Here is a 12641-nt window from a genome sequence, read left to right as displayed (position 1 = left end):
TTAAGCGAAATGTGGGTTTTGCTTGGAAGGTGGAAAAATGTTGGTGTTAAATATTTACAAATGAAACATTTGTTCAATAAACTAAATCCTCAACTTCTACATTGGTTTATATAGTCTGATGTTACCTAAAAATAGTGGTAATTAATGACATGAATTAGAGACTGATTCCAGATAAGAAAGACATTATTGGAAGACAAATCAAAATTTTAATATACTTTATCAGAATAAGCTTATTAGGAAAGGGGGAAATGACAGATTCTAAGCTAACACTTATTGATTGTTATAATATTATACCACAAATGTGTAAAGAGGAGAAAGGGGACTCTAAAATTAGAATTTGAAATGACAAGAAATCAAATAATATGAAGCATACTAACAAACAGCTACAAACAGGCATTGGTGACTAATTAGAGGGAATTTTCTCAACTGCAAACGTGCATCTTTACTTCAACATCTGTTAATTGAAACTATGAGTAAAAGCAATAGTATTTCATTGCTGAAGATTGTTTTAAAGCAATGTAAAATGGAATGTAATTAATTTATCATCATTACTTAGCAAATTGAAAAACCAGGAAAACAATTCTGCTCTATAATGTGACTATGGAACAAGTTGTAGATTAAGTAAATTTAAAAGTTTGAAATTGAAGATGTCTATATAATCACTCACACACACACACACACACACACACACACACACACATACACACACACCATCTCAGATGGAGAGAATGTATGTGTGTGTATGTGTGTGCGTGTGTGTGTGTGTGTGTGTGTGTGTAATGAAAGACAAAGAATAGATGTATTAGGTGCTCAGAGAAACAGTCAATATCATAGAAGACTGAGGAGGGTCATAAAGTCATGAGGGTAACTAAAGAATACATTAAGAGAGAAGCTGAGACGAAATAGTAAAACTTAAAACATTTTATACGGAAACCTTCTAAATATCTGCCTTATTTTTCCTGTCCATACATTGCTGTAATACTGGATATTGTGCCCTTATTCTATATTATAAATCATCTTATACATAGTATACTATAAAATTTATCACACAGATATGCCTCTTTTCCTGCATTCCTCTCCTATTAGATTGCATGTTTTCCTAGTAAACATCTTATTTTTTAACAGTTTTAGGTTTACAGGAAAGTTGTAAACATAGTAGAGTTCTCATATCTCCCCCACCCCACACAATTTTCTCTATTGTTTTTATATTAATATGGTGTATTTGCCACAACTAATATTGATAAATAATTAATAATCAGTGATCATGCTTTATTTAAATCTTAATTTTTATGGACTCTTCTTCTTGCTTTCTCACCTCTCCTTCCTCCTCCTCCTTCATTCCTACTCAGGGAACATTACATTTACTAGGTTGTTTATTGACATGAATTGCTATGTCTTTTTCATTTCACAACCACCACTGCCTACTAGAGTGTCTGTAGATGCATAGGAAATATTTGTTGTGTGGGTGAAAGAATGAGTGCATAAATTAGTGAATTATATTATGTAAAATGTCATCAAATATCTAGTGACTCTTTTCCTCTCTCTGTATATTTTTAGTTTAGAGAAAAAATAAAGAGCTAGTAGTCTCCATCAAAGAACTTTTATCTCTCCTTGTAGTGATATCATTTTTAGAATAGAATTGTGAATTTAACTATATCAACTTGAAATTGCATATTTTACATTCTGCTATGTATGATTCATCTCCAAGTACAAAATCAAATGTGGGGAGCCACTCTGAATGACTCACACCTTCCATCCTGAAGCGAGAGGCTTTGACCATCAGTACATTTCCTAGTGATCTGGAGTTGTCCTGATTCAGGAAGTTGAGGGCGTGTCTTCAGATGTAGGCAACGCCCCTTGGATTGAATTACACTCATGTATCCCTTGAAACCCTGCCCCTTCTGGCTTTTTTTTTTTTTTGGATGGAACTTTCTAAGAACAAGGGTCCCCCCAATGAAAGCCCACTTCCTAAAGTGCTCCCTCTCTCTTGCCAGCCTCTCTTGACTTTCTCTTGCTCTTCCATTTGGGGAACCTGGGGCTGAGAGCTGAAAAGCCGCCGTGAAGCTTGTTTAAAGGTAAAGTGTGTGTCTGTGTTTTATTTGGTGTCCCTGGAAATTCACTGAGTTACCTTAAGTTCAGCTGCCAGAGCAGGTCGGGGGCAGCAATCAAATGTTGTGAACAACCAATAAAAAAAAAAAATTAAAAAAATGACTTTGAATGTCAACTGGAAAAATGGTCCATTGAAATAGAAAGTGAAATAACCAAATGTATAATTCCTTAGATTCTGTGATACTTTATTCTTTGCAAAGCTTTTTCACATGTATTATTTTATTTGAGCTTCACAACAACCCAATGAGGTGTCTTATTATTTTGAACCACCATTGTCAAGAATAATGTTGTGATGACACAGATTTAATAAAATTTCCAATTGTCAGACTAATACAGCACTACCCAGTAGGAACTAAAGAAGAATATTATGCTGATAAGGCTCAGGTGAACAGAGAAGAATCAGGGTAAAACCCTTAAAGACCCCTGTTCTTAAACACTTAGGACATTGGGAAAGACAGATGTTATAAACCATGTGGTCAAACAAGTCTGTTGAAGCTATTTTGTTTGTTTGTTTGCAGTGCTAAAGGTTAAACTTGGGGGCCCCAAGCATGCTAGGCAAGTGTTGTATCACTTAGCTGATCTCCCAACCTGACAGTAATTTGCCTCTACAATAGGTGTTGGTATTTTCCCTGTGGAGTTGGTCCTAGACTGGATAAACAAAGAGGGTAACTTACATGAATAATCAAAAGTAGTATGTCTCATTGTGTCTGGAAGAAACACATAGTAAATGTGTGTTTAAAAGAGTGTTTTACCTGGAGACATGTGTAAGAAATGAAAGTAAAGGCAATGAAGGGGGAGTTCCACAGACTTAAATTTCTTTGACTGAGGGTTTTTTATAGAAACAGTAACAGATGATTCTGGGTCAAATTCTGAAATGGGAGAATTTCCCAAACAGACTAGTTGTGATGACAGATGTTTATAGCTAAATACTGCTGGCACTAGGGTGACTAAGGACTTCCCTTGACATACTATGTATCAAGTGAATTCTTATGAATGTAAAGAGTCTCAGCCTTTGAAGAAAAAAGTGTCATCTTGCCTTTTCTCCAAAATCTGCTATATAAAAATAAATTATAGAAATTCTGACAGGATCTGGAAGAGAGGACTGAGAGTTGTCACTCCTTGAGTTACCCTTTTGTGTCACACCAGCTTTCTTACAGTATTGCCTTTGACCAGGATTTTGATTATACAACCTCATAGGGAAAGTACTGGTGATGCAAAATAAGTTTTAAATTATGGTATTTTAATCATGACTTTCTTTCAATAAATTGTGCTGTTCATTTTATTTACTTCTAGAACTGATAAAGCAGGAAACAATCATAAATATTTTAGCTATAAACAAATTCTTCTTACCAATTCTTGGAAAGGAAGACCTGCCAGAGACTGCATCAAAGTTGATACACAGTTTATTTCTATAATGGTTATAAAGTCAGGTTGATTAAATATTTCCTAGCAGCTTTATTTTTATCTCTGTAAAGAAGATGAGATTATTTATCACAATGAATAAATATTTCTAAATCAGGATGTTTATTCAAGTAAATAGGACATACCATATACATTGGATCTAATTTTAATGTATCCAGTATGCCAGTAAATCAAAATGCAGATTATTTTTAGACATAGGAGTAGGAAAATAAAAGTAATCTGCTTTAAAAATTGCAAGCATATTAGCTTCTATGCTAGATGGAAGTCATCTAATCTAAGCAGAGACTTGTGCCTTTGATAAAGGTTTGAGTGTTGTTTCTATTCAAATTGAGATCAATATTGCATTGTTTCCTTTCTATAATGCATGTGAAATAAGTAGGTAGCAGTAATTCAGGTCTGAGCAGATAGCTGTATTAGAGTAAGATGATTAGAACTGATAAATATCATTATTTGGTAAATTAACATGTATGTAAAGACTATATAGATAGATTCTAAAGATTCTACTTACTTATCCAGTCATTCATGTAGTGCTTATAAAATAGCAAAGCCTTAAAACTCTGTATAATAGAAGAAGAGATATTCAGCATGCTAGGAAAGAAAGCACTCTATTGGTGGGTCAATGGACTGAACCTGCTTATTGCCAATAGCTGATGGTAGCCGTGGGGAGAACATTATGGAGATCTCATACTCTGCCTATTTGCTGATGGCAAAATTAAAATTGTTAGTGAATAGATGTATTCTATGTATACTTTTAGGTTACTGGAGCTCAATATAACAAAGATAAGTGAATTATTAGAGATTTCTTAAATTAATAGAGATTTTTCCACTGTAGTTTCAGAGCTTTGAAGAGAGCATGGTCTCAAGTTATTTTTTTCTATTCACATAAATTGATGATTGGTCTCTTTTCTATACCACAACTACCACAAATTCTTTATTCTAACCACTAAAGAAGGAACATATTTAGATTTTGTAGTACTACCTTACCCAAGTAATAAAAACCATTACCATAGAACATGAATGGATATAATAGGGATATTTCCATGTGTAACTGGATATTACATGTGTCATTTCTTTATTGTAATCAAAAGTTTTATCAGATGTTATATTTCCTCTGCTAAATTTCTTGTATTAAAAGTGTGCTGGTGGTCAGCCAGAGTATATTATTCTATGATGTTTAAACTTGGAAGCATCATTATTTTTAATATGTGTTCTAAATTATCATTTATCTATTTTATTACCCATATTCAGAGTTCTATTATCCCTTTGTTCATGATATACTATTGTAAGGAGAATAATAGAACATAGAGTTACTAATGTTTATATAAGAATGGGAACTCAATCAAAAGACACTGGGACCTATGTCATGAGAAGTGGGTAGCTGGATTTTAAACATACCAAGTGAAGTGAAATGGCCACTTTGTAATAAGCTTACCTGCAGAAAATAAAAAGTCACACTAGAAGGCTGGTGGAAATGTCCCAGAGGTCATAGTGGTAGGTTTTAGGTCATCATCCAAGTAGTACTAGGTAGGAAGTGAGTGTTCCCCAAATCAAAGGAGGGACAAAAAGGGGAGGGCTAAGGAAGGAGAATGGAGAAAGCAGTAAAGGGTGAATGAGAAGGGGACATAAGGATGTGTTCCAGCCTGGTAAGAAGGGAAGAAGGTAATAAGGAATGAATGAAAAAGATGAAGAAAAGGAGCTTATTGAAGGGGCAAAAAAAATGGGATAAGGCGGTCAAGAGGGAGTATAAGGATTCTGAAGGAACCTGAACCTGGAGGGGAATAAGAAGAAAGTAGGAAGGCAGAAATGGGAGGGGATTGGGTAAGAAAGAAGGAAGGTTGAGGGAGGTGGGGTACTGTGGAAGCAACCAGCTGGTTATTACAATTAAGTAAAGAGGATGGATGGCATCTGTGGATAATTTAACTTTTGCTAATTTGAGTCATTTACTTAATTTCCATTTCTTTGCACCAGTGAATATAAACAATGTAGTTCCTCAAATCGTTTTGGGGCAAAGAAGGTTAAATAAATTATATATGTAAAAGTGTATTAATAAACAATTCTAACATTTTCATTATAAATTTATCTTCCAAAAACAGGTATAATTAAGATTAAGCAATGGGATAATTAGCAATGGCATGTAGCCACCTGGTTGGGAGGAGTTTAGCTACTGAACAGACTGGTATTGTGGCTATCATTTCTGTTTGAAGAAATTTAAAATATCACTTCTTTTTCTCTTCTGAATTACATCCATCTTGAATTTGTGATAATGTGAAAACAATAATATTATAATCAGAAAGTCAGTAGCATAGGTCCAAATGGTCATAAGAAACTACAAGAAAACCTATATGTAAGCAGCATTATTATTACCTTGTATTTTAAGAAAATATTTCAAAAAATAAAAAGAAAAAAAAGAAAATATTTAAAAAATCAGTGTGTGTTTGTATCTACACAAATAGTGTGTTTATCTCTGATATTGAATATAAATATTATTTTAAAGAAATTATTTTCCCCCAAATACATATTATTTTAACCATGTATATTTCAAACATGTTCTCAAGAAATCATAGAGTTGTCATACAATGATTCTTATTCTTCTTATATTATATGCTAAAGGTATGTGAGTAAAATACATTTAAAGAACATAAGTTATTTCTCTAATACTTAATAAAGCAATATAAGATATTTTGCAGCTACATCCAAATAACATATATAAAGTTAAAAGTATGCAAATTATGATGTATTTCTTTCTGGCAGTGTCCCTCAAAATCTTTTTAGGCAATAGCATTTCAGAGCAATCACTGTGGACCTCCCATTTTTCAGATTCTCTAAACAATTACAAGGAATATTTCCTTGTGTACACAGATATGCAAAGGAGAGTGACTCAGTATATTAGTGGGAGGGAATATCAGATGACATAGCATGCTATTGCTAAAAACAATTTGACATGTCCTTATACAAGCAGCACATAAACACCTCCACCCGTAATCAAGGTAACAATGGTAGTTGGGTTACAAATGTTGCCACCCTTTTAAATATTCACCTTGGACCTCAAAATGCCCTTTTGCAAAATCTACTTCCCTATTCCATCATTTAGCTTCTTAACATTACCCTCCCCTATTGTTCATAATTTGTGCATCACTGTGTATACTGTGGGGTGTGTGTGTGTGTGTGTGTGTGTGTGTGTGTGTGTTCTGGCTTGTTTGATGTCAAGACTACTTTTTGTAGTCTTGTTTATTGAGGCATACTTTTGGCATACCAAACCACAATATTTTTAGGATGTAGTCCTAGAAGGTTGATAAACACATGCAATCATGTAATCATGACCAGAGAACATTTCCATCACCTTCCAAAATTTCTGAGTCATTTTTAGAAATTTGCTAAGCTGCAGTTTATCATTTTTTTAAATGAATCATCCATTTAGTGTCATCATGGTAGCCAACGTCTGCCTTGTATTTCTGGTAGGCCTTGGAGATAGAGATTGCTCTGCCCCTGCTCATTGGTAGGAAGCACTATTAATTGTCATCAATTCTAGTTATATTATCTGGGCCTAGGAAAATGTTCTGCCTCTCTCATAGGAATAAGGGTTACTTTCATTTCAGCTTTGTGGCAATAGAGATCTATTCATATTTTCTTGGGGGTGGAGCAACATTGTATGCTGACCCTCCTCATTCTGCCACTTAGTATCATTTATGCAGAATTTTTACCTTTCCTGACAACAGTACCTGTCCCTGCTATTTTAGACCTGCAATGCTCAGAAAGACTTCTCTTGTATTCTATTATTCTGTCCATCTTTCTTATAATCAGCAGATATAAGTGTGTGGAGAACAGTGTGAGAGTGGAAACCTGTTTCCTTGTTTCCACAGCACCAAGAAATTCTATAACTTCATGGGATCCTGGAGCTGTCCTTTAGAAATTCATTAAGAATTTTAACTTAATTATCCTTACTGCTTTTGAAAAATATATCTTAGTTATATGTACCATTATACGTGAGCCAGTGCTTGCATCCCATCTCTCCTTGGAAGGCCTGTCTTCTTTTGGATTTCAGGCTGTTTGTTTGCCCTGTGTATTCAGTTCTCTAATGGCCTCAAGAAATGTTATGATTTTGTTCCTTAATTATATTTTATGTTGTTGTTGGGTACAACAATGATATTTTCATCTTTTATATCCTTGGATGAAGTGTAGCACTGGTCGATATCTTCTAAAAAATCAATTTTATTAAATAAAACTGAAATAACATATATGAGTTTCCCTTAGTGACATACCTCTTTGTGTACATGCCTAGTTATCTGTTCTGGTTATAAAATGTGTTATAATGTTAATATTTTATTAATTTTTAAAAGCCTGCTAAATCTCATTTTAAAGTATATATTAATGATATATTTTCATTTTATTGTCATATAAAAACAAAAGTTTTCAAGCTTTAAATTCAGCATTAATAACTACTCATTTAAGAACATTATAATATTTTCATTAAATGGATTAAAATTCATGAGACAAGAAATGTTATTGTTGGACTTCTGATTCCAAGTAGGTTTTAATCGTGCTTTAATTAAACTTCCATTCAAATACATTAGATCATACTCAAAAGCATAAATAGCAGAGATGCTAGAATCTGTGTTACATTTGAATATTTTTTATGGCTATATAGGGTGCTTTATCTAGGAATATACTAAGGGATTATAAGATTATTCTGTGTATAATCCACTGTGAAAATATCTTGAAACTAGATACTAGGTTAATTCACAAATTCATTTAGAAGTTAGGAATAGAGCCTATGCTTAGCATGTGCAAGTCCCTGAGGTCAATCCCAGAATCAGTACCCCAAAAACCCTTTTTTGGTACCCTTACCAAATGAACTCTGAATCACTAAGTGCAAAAAGAGAATATTAAAAATAACTATCAGTATTAGAGTGAAAAAAAGTATAGTTGGCCCTCTGTATTCTTTTGGGTTTTGCATCCATAAATTTAACCAACTCCAATGAAAAATACTTGGAAAAATTGTATTTCTCCTAAAAATGTATAGTTTTTTATCATTTTCATTATTCCATAAAAATATGGTATAACTGTTTACATAGCACTTATATTAATTATTTTAAGTACTCTACAAATGATTTAAAATATATGGGATGGTGTGCATACTTTATATGCAAACAGTATGTCATTTTATATAAGGGACTTAAGCATTCAGAAATTTTGGTAAGATGAAGGGGAATGTCTCTGGAAACAATCCACCATGGAAACCAAGGAACAGCTATAATTTTTAATTATTTTTTTAGTTGTAGTTGGACACAAAACCTTTATTTATTTTTCTGTTGTGCTGAGGATCAAACCCAGCGCCTTGCATGTGCTAGGCGAGAGCTCTACTGATTAGCCACAACCCCAGCCCCTGTAATTGTTTTTTATAAGTCTTTTTTTTTTGTCTAAGAACCCTGACATAAGCCTGTATTGTAGACTCTATTTCTACTGTTAACTCTATTTTGCTCTAAATTAGACCAAAATATGTGTCCCTTTTATCTAAGAGGTAGTCTGAATGTTACTTGGGAAATTTCAATAATCTTCCACTCTCTATAAACAAGGGACTAAATTTTACAAAAATGTATGAACTCCTTTAACATTCAGAATTCTAAGAAAGGGTAAAGCTCTAATCAGATAAAAGAAAAAAAGTGAAACCAGGCCTAGACTCAAAACAAATTCTCTCTTGGGGAGCTATCCAGGGTACTAAAATTTCATATACCTGAAATTGTCCTGATGCTCTGGGTAGAACTCTGCCCATTTCAATGTTTACTTTTTTTCCCCTAATTTCAATCTGATTATCTCTGACTTGTTGACCACAAATAACATAGAAGCCTGTCACCTGTCCCATCTTTTCTCAGAATGAATCAATCTATAAGTTGGAGAATAAACACATAACCTCATATGTAGACATGTCCACATTTGCCCATTTTCCCAGTTAAATTTCTAAACAGGGCATCAGGAAAAAAGGCATTTTTATTATGTTCAGTTATGCATACAACTAATCATTTGTTATTAGCATGCCAACTCCTTTTATGTAATGAGATCTTCAATTGCCTCACTGCATTTGCAACTTATATAAGATTTCCTTTGTTAATTTTATTGTAGTGTAAATTTGCATTTACTTTATAAGTTCTCATTCAATTTTTGCTCTATGTTCAAACAATCTGAAATCTGAGTTCTTTGAAAAAGAATATTTTAAAAATATCAATGAATAAATGGGCAAAGGATCTAAACAGACACTTTGCAAAAGAAGAAATATGAACAGTCAACAAATATATGAAAACCTGCTCAACATCTCTACCAGTTAGAGAAATGCTAATTAAAACAATGGGATATCATCTCACTCCAGTCAGAATAGCAATAATCAAGAATACAAGTAACAGCAAATGTTGGCAAGAATATGGGGAAAAGGGTAAACTCATACATTGCTAGAGGGATTGCAAATTAGTGTAACTACTCCGGAAAGCAGTATGGAGTTTCCTCAAAAACCTAGGAATTTTTGGAACCATCATTTGACCCAGTTATCACACTCCTTGGTGTATACCCAAAAGATTTAAAATGAGCATACTACAGTGACACAGATGCATCAATGTTTATAGTAGCATAATTCACAATAGCTAAGCTATGGAACCAACTTAGGTACCCTTCAACAGACAACTGATAAAGAAAATGTAGTTTATATACACAATGGAGTATTCCGTGGCCAAAAAAAAGAATGACTTTATGACATTTGTTGGAAAATGGATGGAACTGGAGACTCATGCTAAGTGAAATAAGTCAATCTCCCAAAACTGAAGCTCAAATGTTTTCTCTGATACATGCAATAAGGGAGGGTAATAAATTTTAGTGGCTTAGACAAAGGGGGAAAGAAGGGAGGGAGAGGGAGAGGTAAAGGAAAGTCAGTAGAATGAGTATGACACAAATTACCTGTATGCATATATGAATACACCATGGTGAATCTCATCATTGTTTATACCCACAAGAAATTAATTAAAAAATAACTATGGGTTAAAAGCAGAAAGATCAATAGAGGGAAAGCAGCAGGGATTGGGGAAAGGGAAGGGGAAGGGAGGTACTAGGGTCTGAATTAGAATAAGATATATTCCTTGTTTCTGTAATTATATCAAAATGGATTCTATTGTCATGTATAACTAAAAAGAACCAATAAAAATTAGAGAGGCAGTTCTCAAAGTATCGTCTACAGACCAGCAGCACCAAAATTATCTGATAACTTGGTAGATATATATACACTCAGTCTGCATCCTACATTTCCTTACCCAGAAACACTGGGCATGCGCCCAGCACTTTGTGTTTTGACAAACTTTACAAATAATTCTGAGGCACACTTATTCATAAGTTAGAGAAATACCATAAATCTGAAATCATCTAGTGTAGTTTAACATAAATCCTATTTAAAAAATAAAAACTTCAGTTCTAAGGGAACCTAATAGGAGACAAGCAGGGATATAATGAAATCTTCCACCATTACTTCAGTGGTAGGAATTCTAATCATATGTTTTCTTTTAGGTGATAATAGATTTGCAAATTATATGTAAAAGACATTCCTGAAACTATTCATATTGGTGGAAGCACATGTTTATTGTAGTTATTATTTTATAGTTTTAGAATTATGTTTGAAGTTTGAGCCAGCGTAACTTAGCTACTCTCATATCCTTAACTAAAGATGGTTAAACTTTATTTCAGAAATAAAGTTCAAAGATTTGGAAAAGGGCCCAAATTGAAAATTGTAAGTTATTCAAGTGCTAGAGAGACATTGAATAACCAGTCATATTGGTTGACTCAATCTCAGTGAACAATGCTATAAAGAATATTGCAGACAGATTACCTTCATGACTAATGTTATAATTTTGACTTATAAAAATGTATCTATTTCTTCAACTATGGCTGGTTATTTTAGTTATTTATGTCATTCCCAAAATTCATTTCCTATTCATAGTCAGATCTTTCTAACATTTTGGCAAACCTACTACTAATATCTACTACTGTTTTTCAGAAAAACAAAAACTATAATCAAATATTTTGATCCAATTTAAAGAGATTTAGAAATAAAAAAAAGGAGAATCTGGTCACATGAGCTGCAAGATTCAAAGGAAAAATGAGTTTGATTTCCCTTTATTTTTGTCATGAATCACCTAAAGCTAAAAAAAAAAAAAAAAAAAAAAAAACCCGCTGAGAGTTAAGAAGTGGGATGGCATCAAATTAAAATGCTTCTCCACAGCAAAGGAAACAATTAAGAATGTGAAGAGAGAACCCACAAAATGGGAGAATGTCTGTGCCAGCTACTCTTCTGAAAGAGGATTAAAATCTATAGCATATAAAGAACTAAAAAAAATCTTAATATAAAAACCACAAATAATCCAATTGGTAAATAGGCAAATGAATCAAACAGACATTTATCAAGAGAAAAAGTATGAATGGCCAACAAATTTATGAGAAAATGTTCAACATCTTTAGCAATTGCTCTCTAGCACTTTCCCCCTTGCTTCTCACATCCCATCCCCTGGTCTATTTCCTCTATTCTACTGCTCTCCCTTTGATTTTCATGAGGTCTTTTTTTTTTCCTTTTTCCTCTCTAGCATCCATATATGAGAGAAAGCATATGAATAGAAATTAAAATCAAAACTATACTGAGATTTTATCTGACACCACTCAGAATGACAGTCAACAAGAATACAAACGATAATACTTGCTGGAGAGGATGTTGAGTAAAACGAACACGTTTGTGCTGTTGGTGGGATTGTAAATTGGTCAACCACTATGGAAATCACTGTGGAAATCTGTTTGAAGTTTCTCAAAAGGCTAGGCATGGAAGCATCATATAACCCTGCTGTACCACTCCTTAGTGTTTATCCTAAATAATTAATGCCATCATACTATAGTGATAGATATAAACTAATGTTTATAGCAGCAGAGTTCATAATTGTCTAACTGTGGAACCAGACTAAGTTTCTGTCAATGGATGAATAGATAAAGAAAATGTGGTATATATACACAATGTAATTTTATTCAACCATAAAGAAAAATGAAATTATATCATTTGCAGGAAAATGGATGAAACATTAGAACATTATGTTAAG

The sequence above is a fragment of the Spermophilus citellus genome, assembly GCF_964194105.1.
Source record: "Spermophilus citellus genome assembly, chromosome: X".
NCBI lineage: Eukaryota > Metazoa > Chordata > Mammalia > Rodentia > Sciuridae > Spermophilus > Spermophilus citellus.
This window is presented reverse-complemented; position numbering follows the sequence as displayed.